General features: G+C 32.3%; 1 long non-coding RNA gene across 1 annotated transcript; it reads left to right on the top strand.

The window, feature by feature from the left end:
- The first annotated feature begins 9236 nt into the window (after positions 1 to 9236).
- On the top strand, positions 9237 to 10884 carry LOC129963857 (uncharacterized). The gene is made up of 2 exons (XR_008784035.1): positions 9237 to 9300; positions 10060 to 10884. It is a non-coding gene; the product is annotated as an uncharacterized LOC129963857 (long non-coding RNA).
- The last annotated feature ends 600 nt before the right edge of the window (positions 10885 to 11484 follow it).

The following is an 11484-nucleotide window of genomic DNA, read 5'->3' as shown; positions in this document are numbered from 1 at the left end:
ACTTGACACAGCAACACAAAAAGGTAACAGCATCAGCAACCACACACACTCGCCGTAACGCTTGACTCTACTCAAATGGGTACAGGCGCATTAGAATCAACAGCTGAAACATCACCACGCAACAGCCATATCGTTCGACTCACTGGAGGGAGAGTCTGTAGTGAATAGCTTATAAGCCAGTTAATAGCTACGCTACCCGAGCAATTGCTTTTGTATCGTGATCAAGTTACTGGACTGCGAACCACAAAGTCCCAGGTTCTATCCTCGCGCATCTGAATTCTCTACAGAAGTAAAGAATATCAAATATAACTACAAATTTATGTTTGAATTTTAAATTATTTTTCGTAGGGTGTATAGCATAGTGATAGTTGAGGACTTTTGTGCTATTTTGGGAATTTTTTTATTCAAACTTAAAATAAAATTAACAAACCATCTACCAATTTTATTATTTGTAAAAGAATACTTCTTAAGGCCTTATCACACGGCCAAATACCGTTTACACTTTCGTTTACAAACGACCACGAAAGTGTAGACGAAGTATACATCACTTGAGCATTTGCTGTCTGGTAAACCTAAAAAGAAAGGTGTACTTTATAGTCTATTTATCGCTCTTTTTTCACTGCTTCTACTTAATGAATATCTGCAATTTTCTCATTTCATAATTCGTTGGATTCTGTTGCTCGAGTTGTTGGATTCTGTTGAATTGCTCGGTGCAAATGGCTAAAGATATACGTAAAAAGTTCTGTCGATATTTTAATTGAGTTGGTGCCGTTAAATGGCAGAACGATCTGTGCCTTTTACATTAATTTTTACATGTATTGTCTATTGTATATATTATACTATTCAATTGGCATTTATTAAATCTGTTACATAATAAAACTTTTTTTTATTACTGTTTTTACTTGCTGAACTAATTTTCAGTAAGTTTTGTTATAAAATTTGGAAAATATTGTTTTTTAGTGATCTCATTAGCTTTCAATGTATGAAAAGCCCATGATAGTTTGAATTTAAAAAAATTGCAACTATTATTGCTATCTCATCAAACTTGCAGATAAATTATGAAGCATGTGCAATGAAATTCCATTATTCAGTAATAAATTCCTACTTCTATTGACATGTTTATTTTGAGCTAAAAAGTTATTGTATTAGTTGAAATTAAATCATGAATATAATAAGGATTGTAAAATCAAACCAAGTTGTACATTTATCAAATATGAAAATGTTTTTCCTGCAATTTTTCCTCTGAATGTCCTTTTCATTCCTTTGTAGTCTTCCATTGTCTTTTTCAGTGTTAATCTTATTGTATCATTCAACTGGTTGTAATGGTTATTAAAATTTGTAACAATGAATTTTGTAAAATAATAAAGGTATTTTTTTTTTATTATTCTTAGTAACAGTTTTGTTGATAATTTTTGCAGTAATAATATGTTAACAAGCAAAAACACTTTTTACTGTATCTGCATCTGTACAAATCATTTAATAAATATTGTTAAATTTTAAGGTAATTCAGCATTTAGTCTCACACTAGCTTCAAAAATTACTTTTTTTAAAAAAATCCAACTACAGAGCTGTTTTTTTTAATGCTTCAAATCTTCGTTAATTTGTTTCTATAGATTTTTCTCAATGCCAATACATAATCAGAAATAGATGTTTCATTCCAAATTATCTGGTAATTTGTTAAATTTAAAAGAAGCCTGAATTTTATTGTTAATCGTAGAAAAGGTGATTTAATTTTTTGGTAATGATAAAAGTATGATCGTTTTTATGTTTTTTTTTTTTTTCAAAATCAAATATGTTTTACAATAGATGCTCCTACAGTGTTGCAGGAATTAAAAAGTATTAAAATTATTATCTTATTGCAGTAATAATTTTACACATTTAAAATTAATTTTAAAAATTGCAATAAAAAAAAGACGTTATAATAAACATCTCATGCTTAGGAAATAAGCAGGCGCACTTATGTATGAATGTTAAAAATGCTTAATTTTTGAAGCATTTTCTCACTATGCACTATTTAAATAGAAAAAGTATTTTTTTTACATTAAAAAGATGAAACAGTAGCAGAATCATTCATATCTTATGATTCCCTCAAATGTACTATATGGTAACTATTTCAAGGTTAGAAAACAGAATTAATTCTTATTAATTTTCACATTAACATAGGAGTTAAAATTTTTAAATTATATAGAGGCTGTTAATGAACTATTTAAGAAATTACTATTATCAAAAGATTCAATATGTTTAAATATATTTCACAAAAAGAAAACATTTCACATCAACATTTTTTTTTATTTATGAAAAATGTCTCCAAATTCCATAATTAGTTCAAAGATTCTTCTGGTGAACTTTCCCCATACGGTGGTGCCAGTTTTTTTAAAGTGGAGACAACAAGTTGTCCCACAGCATGGGGAACAGATTCCGAAGCATCACTTTTTTTTCAATTCGGAAGACACCATTCTAAGTATATCCTCCACCAGAAATAATCAAACTACTTTTTACAAAGTAGTTGGCGTCAGTCGTGCCATTCTTGGCACACTACGTCACTATCGAAGTTTGTCATGATTGGTCGAATTTCATTTGCAAACGATATTTCCGTCGCTATCGTCAACATTTTCAAGCTGGCTAAAAAATGCTCACGATGACGGAAAACTTGCTTGACCGGTTGCCTGCGGGTAAAAACGGAAAATTGCTCACGAAAGTGTAGACGGTATTTGCCCGTGTGATAAAGCCTTTATTGTCGAAAATTAACAATACAAAAAAAAATATTACAAGCACTTCACTATTAAGAACAAATCAATAAGCTTTTAGTTCCCTAAATAATTGTGCAAATATGTCAACAATCATTTCTGCACCAAATCATCTAATAATTTCTATTGCAATGCACATAATTCTTTCATAGCTATTGACAGAAACGTGACGGCGGTTCGTTTTGCAATGCTAATTATATTTTTGTTTCAAGTATCCTTTTCATAAAATTTTTGAACTTTTGCAGTACTTATAATCAAGGTTTAATTTCACAAGTAAGTAAAAGTGAAAATATTCCAAAGTTTTTTCATTTTAAATATTACTACTCTTTAATGTAATATAATTCGATGCATAAAAATATATTATCTTTTTTGTCACATGAAAATTGTTTCATTATTATAGTGCACCGATTTTTTTGTTTGAATAATAGAAATTTTTATCGAATAGGGTTTGGATCTTTGCGATGTTGAGGTTCAAACTCGCAACGTTAGGGTTCATAGACGAGTAACAAAGCCACTAGACAAAAATGTACACCCCTTTTCGGAGGTTGTTATCTGCCTTATGAAGTTACCACCACAATACTCCCCCACCAGCGAGTCGGTGGAGTTTCATAGCGCCAGTTATGGCGAGCGACGAACGTGATTATCGCGCCAAACGTTATGGCGGGCGACGACGAGCATGTGTGAGTGGTTGCTGCCAGTATATGGAGCCAAGACAGCTGAACGAAGGATGCGGTTGTTCAGAACCTGGGTCACCAATGTGCAAGGTTGAGGTTTGAACTCGCACCGTTAGGGTTCATAGCCGAGTAACAAAGACACTAGACGAAAGTGTACACTCCTTTCCGAAGGTTGTTATCTGGCTTATGAAGTTACCACCACAAGTCGTTACAAATTATGAAAAATGTTCTGTAGTACAAATAAAACTTCAATGCTTAACGATTCCACTATTTGTTCCTATATTTTAAATAAAAATGTTTTCTTTCAGCAAAGAAGTTTTTCTATTACTTGAAGTTTAATTACTTCTGTGGGGGACTCAAGATCATTATGATCCGTGCAGTGGAAGCAAGAGGACCCATGTTTTCGAGAACATTTCTTTAATATCACATTGCACACTAAACACGAAGGCAAGAGAAGACATTCACGCACGCACATCTCAACAGAACATCATCACCTCTTTATAATTACATTGCAATGCACTATGGAATGCGCCATCTATTATCCAAAAGAGAAGATAAAGAAATGTGACTCTTACACTTCTATTTTTCTTTCTTTTCTCATACGGTGTCAATCTGGTCTAAAAGCACAATGCTAAGAATACGAATGAATTCTGCGCATGTGCGTGAACTTGGCTCGTAAATTTCGAATAAATATAGAAATATTTTGATATTAAATTCTATTTTTGACGTAGATGATTTGGAATTATTCAATTTATCTCTAGCAATGATGTTGATAACTGGATAAAATAAATTTGAAAAAAAAAAAAAGGAAGAAAAATATTTAAAAATATCTCCCGGCTTCGAGCCTCGAACTGAAGTCCAGCAAAACTAAGAGCTACACTCTACCGATCCAGCCACCAATACTCGTAACCTGACAGCTTCTGAAGTGCCTAAGAATCTCATTACGACTGTCCAGTAAAATTTTAAATACGGTATCAATCTGGTCAAAAAGCACAATCCTAAGAATACGAATGAATTCTGCGCATGTGCGTGAACTTGGCTCGTAAACTTTCGAATAAATATAGAAATATTTTGATATTAAATTCTATTTTTGACGTAGATGATTTGGAATTATGCAATTTATCTCTAAGAATGACGGAGAAAACTGGCTAAAATATATTAACAAAAAAAAAAAGGAAAATATATAAAAATATTTGGCGGCTTCGAGCCTAGAACTGAAGACCTGCAAAACTAAGCGCTACACTCCACCGACCCAGCCACCAAGCCTCGTAACCTGACAGCTTCTGAAGTGTCTAAGAATCTCATTACGACTGTCCAGTAAAATTTTAAATACGGTGTCAATCTGCTCTAAAAGCACAATGTTAAGAATACGAATGAATTCTGCGCATGTGCGTGAAATTGGCTCGTAAATTTTCGAATAAATATAGAAATATTTTGATATTAAATTCTATTTTTGACGTAGATGATTTGGAATTATTCAATTTATCTCAAGCAATGATTTAGAAAACAGGATAAAATAAATTTAAAAAAAAAAAGAAAGAAAATATTTAAAAATATCTCCCGGCTTCGAGCCTCGAACTGAAGACCTGCAAAACTAAGAGCTACACTCTACTGATCCAGCCACCCTTACTCTTAACCTGACAGCTTCTGAAGTGCCTAAGAATCTCATTACGACTGTCCAGTAAAATTTTAAATACGGTGTCATTCTGGTCTAAAAGCACAATGCTAAGAATACGAATGAATTCTGCGCATGTGCGTGAACTTGGCTAGTAAAATTTCGAATAAATATAGAAATATTTTGATATTAAATTCTATTTTTGACGTAGATGATTTGGAATTATTCAATTTATCTCTAGCAATGATGTAGAAAACTGGATAAAATAAATTTTAAAAAAAGAAGAAAAATATTTAAAAATATCTCCCGGCTTCGAGCCTCCAACTGAATACCTGCAAAATAAGAGCTACACTCTACCGATCCAGCCACCAAGCCTCGTAGCCTGGCAGCTTCTGAAGTGTCTAAGAATCTCATTACGACTGTCCCGTAAAATTTTAAATACGGTGTCAATCTGGTCTAAAAGCACAATGCTAAGAATACGAATGAATTCTGCGGATGTGCGTAAAATTGGCTCGAAAAATTTCGAATAAATATAGAAATATTTTGATATTAAATTCTATTTTTGACGTAGATGATTTGAAATTATTCATTTTACCCCTAGCAATGATAGAGAAAACTGGCTAAAATAAATTTAAAAAAAAAGGAAAATATATAAAAATATTTGTCGGCTTCGAGCCTCGAACTTAAGACCTGCAAAACTAAGCGCTACACACTGACGACCCAGCCACCAAGCCTGGTAACCTGAGAGCTTCTGAAGTGTCAAAGAATCTCATTACGACTGTCCAGTAAAATTTTAAAGACGGTGTCAATCTGGTCTAAAAGCATGTGCAGGTTTGGGACGAGTGAGGATAGAACCTGGGACCTTTAGGTTAGCACTCCAGTAACTTAACAATTATACCAAAACGATCGCTCGGGTAGAAGAGTTGTTACTGGCTTATATGCGATTCACCACAGTAATCTCCCTCCAGTGAAGTCGGAGGTGAGACGAACGATATGGCGTTGAGTGGTGATGTATTTATGTAGTAGCTGTTGTCTTAATGGGCCGTACCCTTATTATTTGAGTAGCGCCAAGCGTTATGGCGAGAGTTTGTGGGTGCCGATGCGCCAAGTGTGTCTGGTGATTTAGGGTTGCTGCGTCACGTGAGTCTGACGACTTTGCTGCGCCAAGTGAGTCTGGCGACTTTGGTTGCGGATAGATGGCGCCACAACAGCTGTATGAAGGTTGAAGGTTCAGCGTCCGAGGTCACCAATGAAGCGGTATGGGACGCATGAGGATAGAACCTGTTACCTTTAGGTTAGCAGTCCAGTAACTTAACAATTTTACCAAAACGATCGTTCGGGTAGAAGAGTTGTTACTGGCTTATATGCGATTCACCACAAGCACAATGCTAAGAATACGAATGAATTCTGCGCATGTGCGTGAACTTGGCTCGTAAATTTTCGAATAAATATAGAAATATTTTGATATTAAATTCTATTTTTGACGTAGATGATTTGGAATTATTCAATTTATCTCAAGCAATGATTTAGAAAACAGGATAAAATAAATTTAAAAAAAAAAAAGAAAGAAAATATTTAAAAATACCTCCCGGCTTCGAGCCTCGAACTGAAGACCTGCAAAACTAAGAGCTACACTCTACTGATCCAGCCACCCTTACTCGTAACCTGACAGCTCCTGAAGTGTCTAAGAATCTCATTACGACTGTCCAGTAAAATTTTAAATGCGGTGTCAATCTGGTCTAAAAGCACAATGCTAAGAATACAAATGAATTCTGCGCATGTGCGTGAACTTGGCTTGTAAAATTTCGAAGAAATATAGAAATATTTTGATATTAAATTCTATTTTTGACGTAGATGATTTTGAATTATTCAATTTATCTCTAGCAATGATGGAGAAAACTGAATAAAATAATTTTTTTTGAAAAAAGAAAGAAAAATATTTAAAAATATCTGCCGGCTTCGAGCCTCGAACTGAAGACCTGCAAAACTAGGAGCTAAACTCTACCGATCCAGCCACCAAGCCTCGTAGCCTGGCAGCTTCTGAAGTGTCTAAGAATCTCATTACGACTGTCCCGTAAAATTTTAAATACGGTGTCAATCTGGTCTAAAAGCACAATGCTAAGAATACGAATGAATTCTGCGGATGTGCGTAAAATTGGCTCGAAAAATTTCGAATAAATATAGAAATATTTTGATATTAAATTCTATTTTTGACGTAGATGATTTGGAATAATTCAATTAATCTCTAGCAATAATGGAAAAAACTGGCTAAAATAAATTTAAAAAAATATATATAAAAATATTTGTCGGCTTCGAGCCTTGAACTGAAGACCTGCAAAACTAAGCGCTACACTCGACCGATCCATCCGCCAAGCCTCGTAACCGGTCAGCTTCTGAAGTGTCTAAGAATCTCATTACGACAGTCCAGTTAAATTTTAAATACGGTGTCAATCTGGTCTAAAAGCACAATACTAAGAATACGAATGAATTCTGCGCATGTGCGTGAACTTGGCTCGTAAATTTCGAATAAATATAGAAATATTTTGATATTAAATTCTATTTTTGACGTAGATGATTTGGAATTATTCAATTTATCTCTAGCAATGATGGAGAAAACTGGATAAAATAAATTTTTTTTAAAAAAAGAAAGAAAAATATTTAAAAATATCTGTCGGCTTCGAGCATCGAACTGAAGACCTGCAAAACCAAGCGCTACACTCTCCCGACACAACCACCAAGCCTCATAATCAGAGAGCTTCTGAAGTTTTACTGGACAGTCGTAAGAATCTCATTACGACTGTCCAGTAAAATTTTAAATACGGTGTCAATCTGCTCTAAAAGCACAATGCTAAGAATACGAATGAATTCTGCGCATGTGCGTGAAATTGGCTCGTAAAATTTCGAATAAATATAGAAATATTTTGATATTAAATTCTATTTTTGACATATATGATTGGGAATAATTCAATTAATCTCTAGCAATAATAAAAAAAACTGGCTAAAATAAATTTTAAAAAAATATATAAAAATATTTGTCGGCTTCGAGCCTCGAACTGAAGACCTGCAAAACTAAACGCTACACACTACCGTCCCAGCCACAAAGCCTCGTAACCTGATAGCTTCTGAAGTGACTAAGAATCTCATTACGACAGTCCAGTAAAATTTTAAAGACGGTGTCAATCTGGTCTAAAAGCACAATACTAAGAATACGAATGAATTCTGAGCATGTGCGTAAACTTGAGTCGTAAATTTTCGAATAAATATAGAAATATTTTGATATTAAATTCTATTTTTGACGCAGATGATTTGGAATTATTCAATTTATCTCTAGCAATGATGGAGATTACTGGCTAAAATAAATTTAAAAAAAAAAAAGGAAAATATATAAAAATATTTTCCTGCTTCGAGCCTAGAACTGAAGACCTGCAAAACTAAGCGCTACACTCTACCGACCCAGCCGCCAAGCCACGTAACCTGTCAGTTTCTGACGTGTCTAAGAATCTCATTACGAGTGTCCAGTAAAATTTTAAATACGGTGTCAATCTGGTCTAAAAGCACAATGCTAAGAATACGAATGCATTCTGCGCATGTGCATGAACTTGAGTAGTAAAATTTCGAATAAATATAGAAATATTTTGATATTAAATTCTATTTTTGACGTAGATGATTTGGAATTATTCAATTTATCTCTAGCAATGATGGAGAAAACTGAAAAAATTATTTTTTTTTTTTAAAAAAAAAGAAAGAAAAATATTTAAAAATATCGGCCGGCTTCGATCCTCGAACTGAAGACCTGCAAAACTAAGCGCTACACTCTACCGATCCTGCTTTAACTCTACCGATCCATTACTTTATTTGGGCAAAATTTTGCATGTTAAAATTTGCATGTTGGTGTGATAACAGAAAAGTAGGTAGAAGCATCCCAAGCAGCAAGAGAAGTCGCTAAACGATTGGCCAAGCATCGCAGCCATCTGATATACGCCGCCCGTATTTTGCCAATGTCACCTTTGCATTGGCGCGACATCGGATTTTGACCATATTTTTTTCTGTCGCCTCTGAAGATCGCTTTTTCATCGGGGCGAACTCCTACGGCGACTTAGTGAAAAGACCGGCTCAAAGCAATCGGCCCATAGTCGCCTCGATGTCGGGAAAGTTGCCTTTCCTAGGTGGCGCTATGCGAACATATTTTAATCCATGAATCACCTGGCGTGTATTGGATTTTGAAATTCAACCAGCAACGCATACTGTCATTTCAAGAAACTTGGTAAGTGTAAAGTTTTTATTATTATATATTTGTAAATAATATATTATTTATTCTAAATAGTGAATGAAAAAGATTATTTTTGTTGAAGCCGTTCGAACTCGTTGCTTAACATGGAGTTGCACGTGATATTATTAGCTTTAGGCTTAAGCTACGATTATCATTTCTTTTCTTGTTTGTATTCTTTTCAAGTGATTTTATTTCCTATCTTTTTTTGTGTGTGTGTCTGTTCTTAAATTATTGCAGATATTTTTCCATTTCATTTACAATGCCTTTCCTTTTGTTAACAACAATTTCTAATGATAAAAGTTAAAAAAAAAATATTAAATTACGTTCTTATGTTTTGGTTTTGCAATAACATTTGTGTTATTATTTTTATTTCGACATAAAGCTAAAAAAATAGATTAGCAGAATATATTTATTGTAAATTTCAAAAAAAAAAAAATCTTTAAAACTTGCAATTATGTAGTTATATTTGAATACTCTTATGTGAATAGTTTATAATTATTTCACCTTTCATAAAATAGTAACATAAATTTTGCACCCATTAGTTTATATTATTTTTCTCTATTGTCCTAAACATTATTATAATATTTGCCTATATAGTTTTATCAGATTGAAAACATTATCAAGCTTATGAAGTTCTATATATCTATTTTACTCCTTAATTACATATCTCCAATTGTCAACAAATATTTTATTTGTACTTTTAAAAGAAGTGAAAGCTCAATCATTATTCTAATTAAGGAATATGTTTTTTAGGTTCATCAAATCTGCAAAAAGAAGAGTGAACTTGAAGAAAAGTATATGTATAATTCTTTATATGTATTACCAGCAAAATATGAAATCCAGTATTCTATAGAATGCCCAAGCATTGTATATAATGCCTAAAACAAGCCAGTAATGTATGAAACAATTTGTATTTCATACATTTTCTAAGCATTCTATAGAATGCCAAATGACAACCTGGCAAAGTATGAAATACATCTCTCATTCAATGAAATAAAAATTTTGTGCAACCTTTGTTTCAAAACTGAAAATGCAATTAAAGATAAAATAAATTTTAAAATTGATCTATAAATATAAACAAAAAAAAATTTCTCAATATTTTTTTGGAAACTACTGTGCAAGTTTCTATTCCTGACTTCAAGAAAGAGCAAAATATTGGAAGTTATAATTAATGTGACGGAGTATGGTTTCTACCTACTTGGAACATCAGAAGGAAATTTAAAACAATTATATGTCCCAATTCACTTTATATCCTAAGAACTTGTTTAGAATTGAAGATATTCCAAATCAGAAAATTTCTCTCTGGTCAGTTGCAATTACTCAGAGCAGTGGAAGCAATCAAGGATTTATCAGATGTATGTGTTTAAGTGCCAAAATATGTAATGTCTTTTCGTGAAAAATGTAGTAAAACTTCAAAATGTTGCAATGTGATAGGCTTGAATGACAAGTAGGTAAATTTTAATTTCTGATTTTTTTATCTGAAAACTTATTTGCCTTAATTAGAAAGGCATAAATTTTGTTTTGTACAAATTTTATTTTTCTATATAATTTGAATAAATTTTTTTAATGGCAACCTCATTATTTTTTCAGACTGACAATTCAAGTGATTTTAATTCTATTTAGCTTAGTTAATTTTCCTTTTCATTTACAATTTTTCTATGAAAGAAGTTTAATAAAGTATTTATTAAACTTTTAATAACATTTTTATATTTTGGTATTGAAATAACATTTGTGTAATTATTTTTATTTTGACATGAGGCTAAAAAAAAGTTTAGCAGAATGTATTTATTTTAAACTTCAAAAAAAAAAAAAAAACTTTAAAACTTGAGATTATGCAGGCACTTTTGAGTTCTCTTATATGAATAGTTTCAAAGTATTTCGCATTTCATATAACAGTAACATAAATTTTACTCCCATTAGTTTGAGTTTTTTTTTTTCTTTATTATCCTAAACATTATTATAAAGTTTGCTTACACAGTCCAGTATCAGAACAAAAATATTATGCTTATGAAGTTCTATAAGACTTTTGCTTGTTAATTACTCATGTCCACTTGTCAACAAATGTTTTATTTGTACTTTTAAATGAAGCAAAATCTCAATTACTATTATAATTGTTTTCTAGGTTCAGCAAAAAGGAAAAATGAAATGTATAAATAAATGTATAATTTTTTATATGTA

Source organism: Argiope bruennichi, chromosome 3 (assembly GCF_947563725.1).
Source record: "Argiope bruennichi chromosome 3, qqArgBrue1.1, whole genome shotgun sequence".
Lineage (NCBI taxonomy): Eukaryota > Metazoa > Arthropoda > Arachnida > Araneae > Araneidae > Argiope > Argiope bruennichi.
This window is presented reverse-complemented; position numbering and strand designations above follow the sequence as displayed.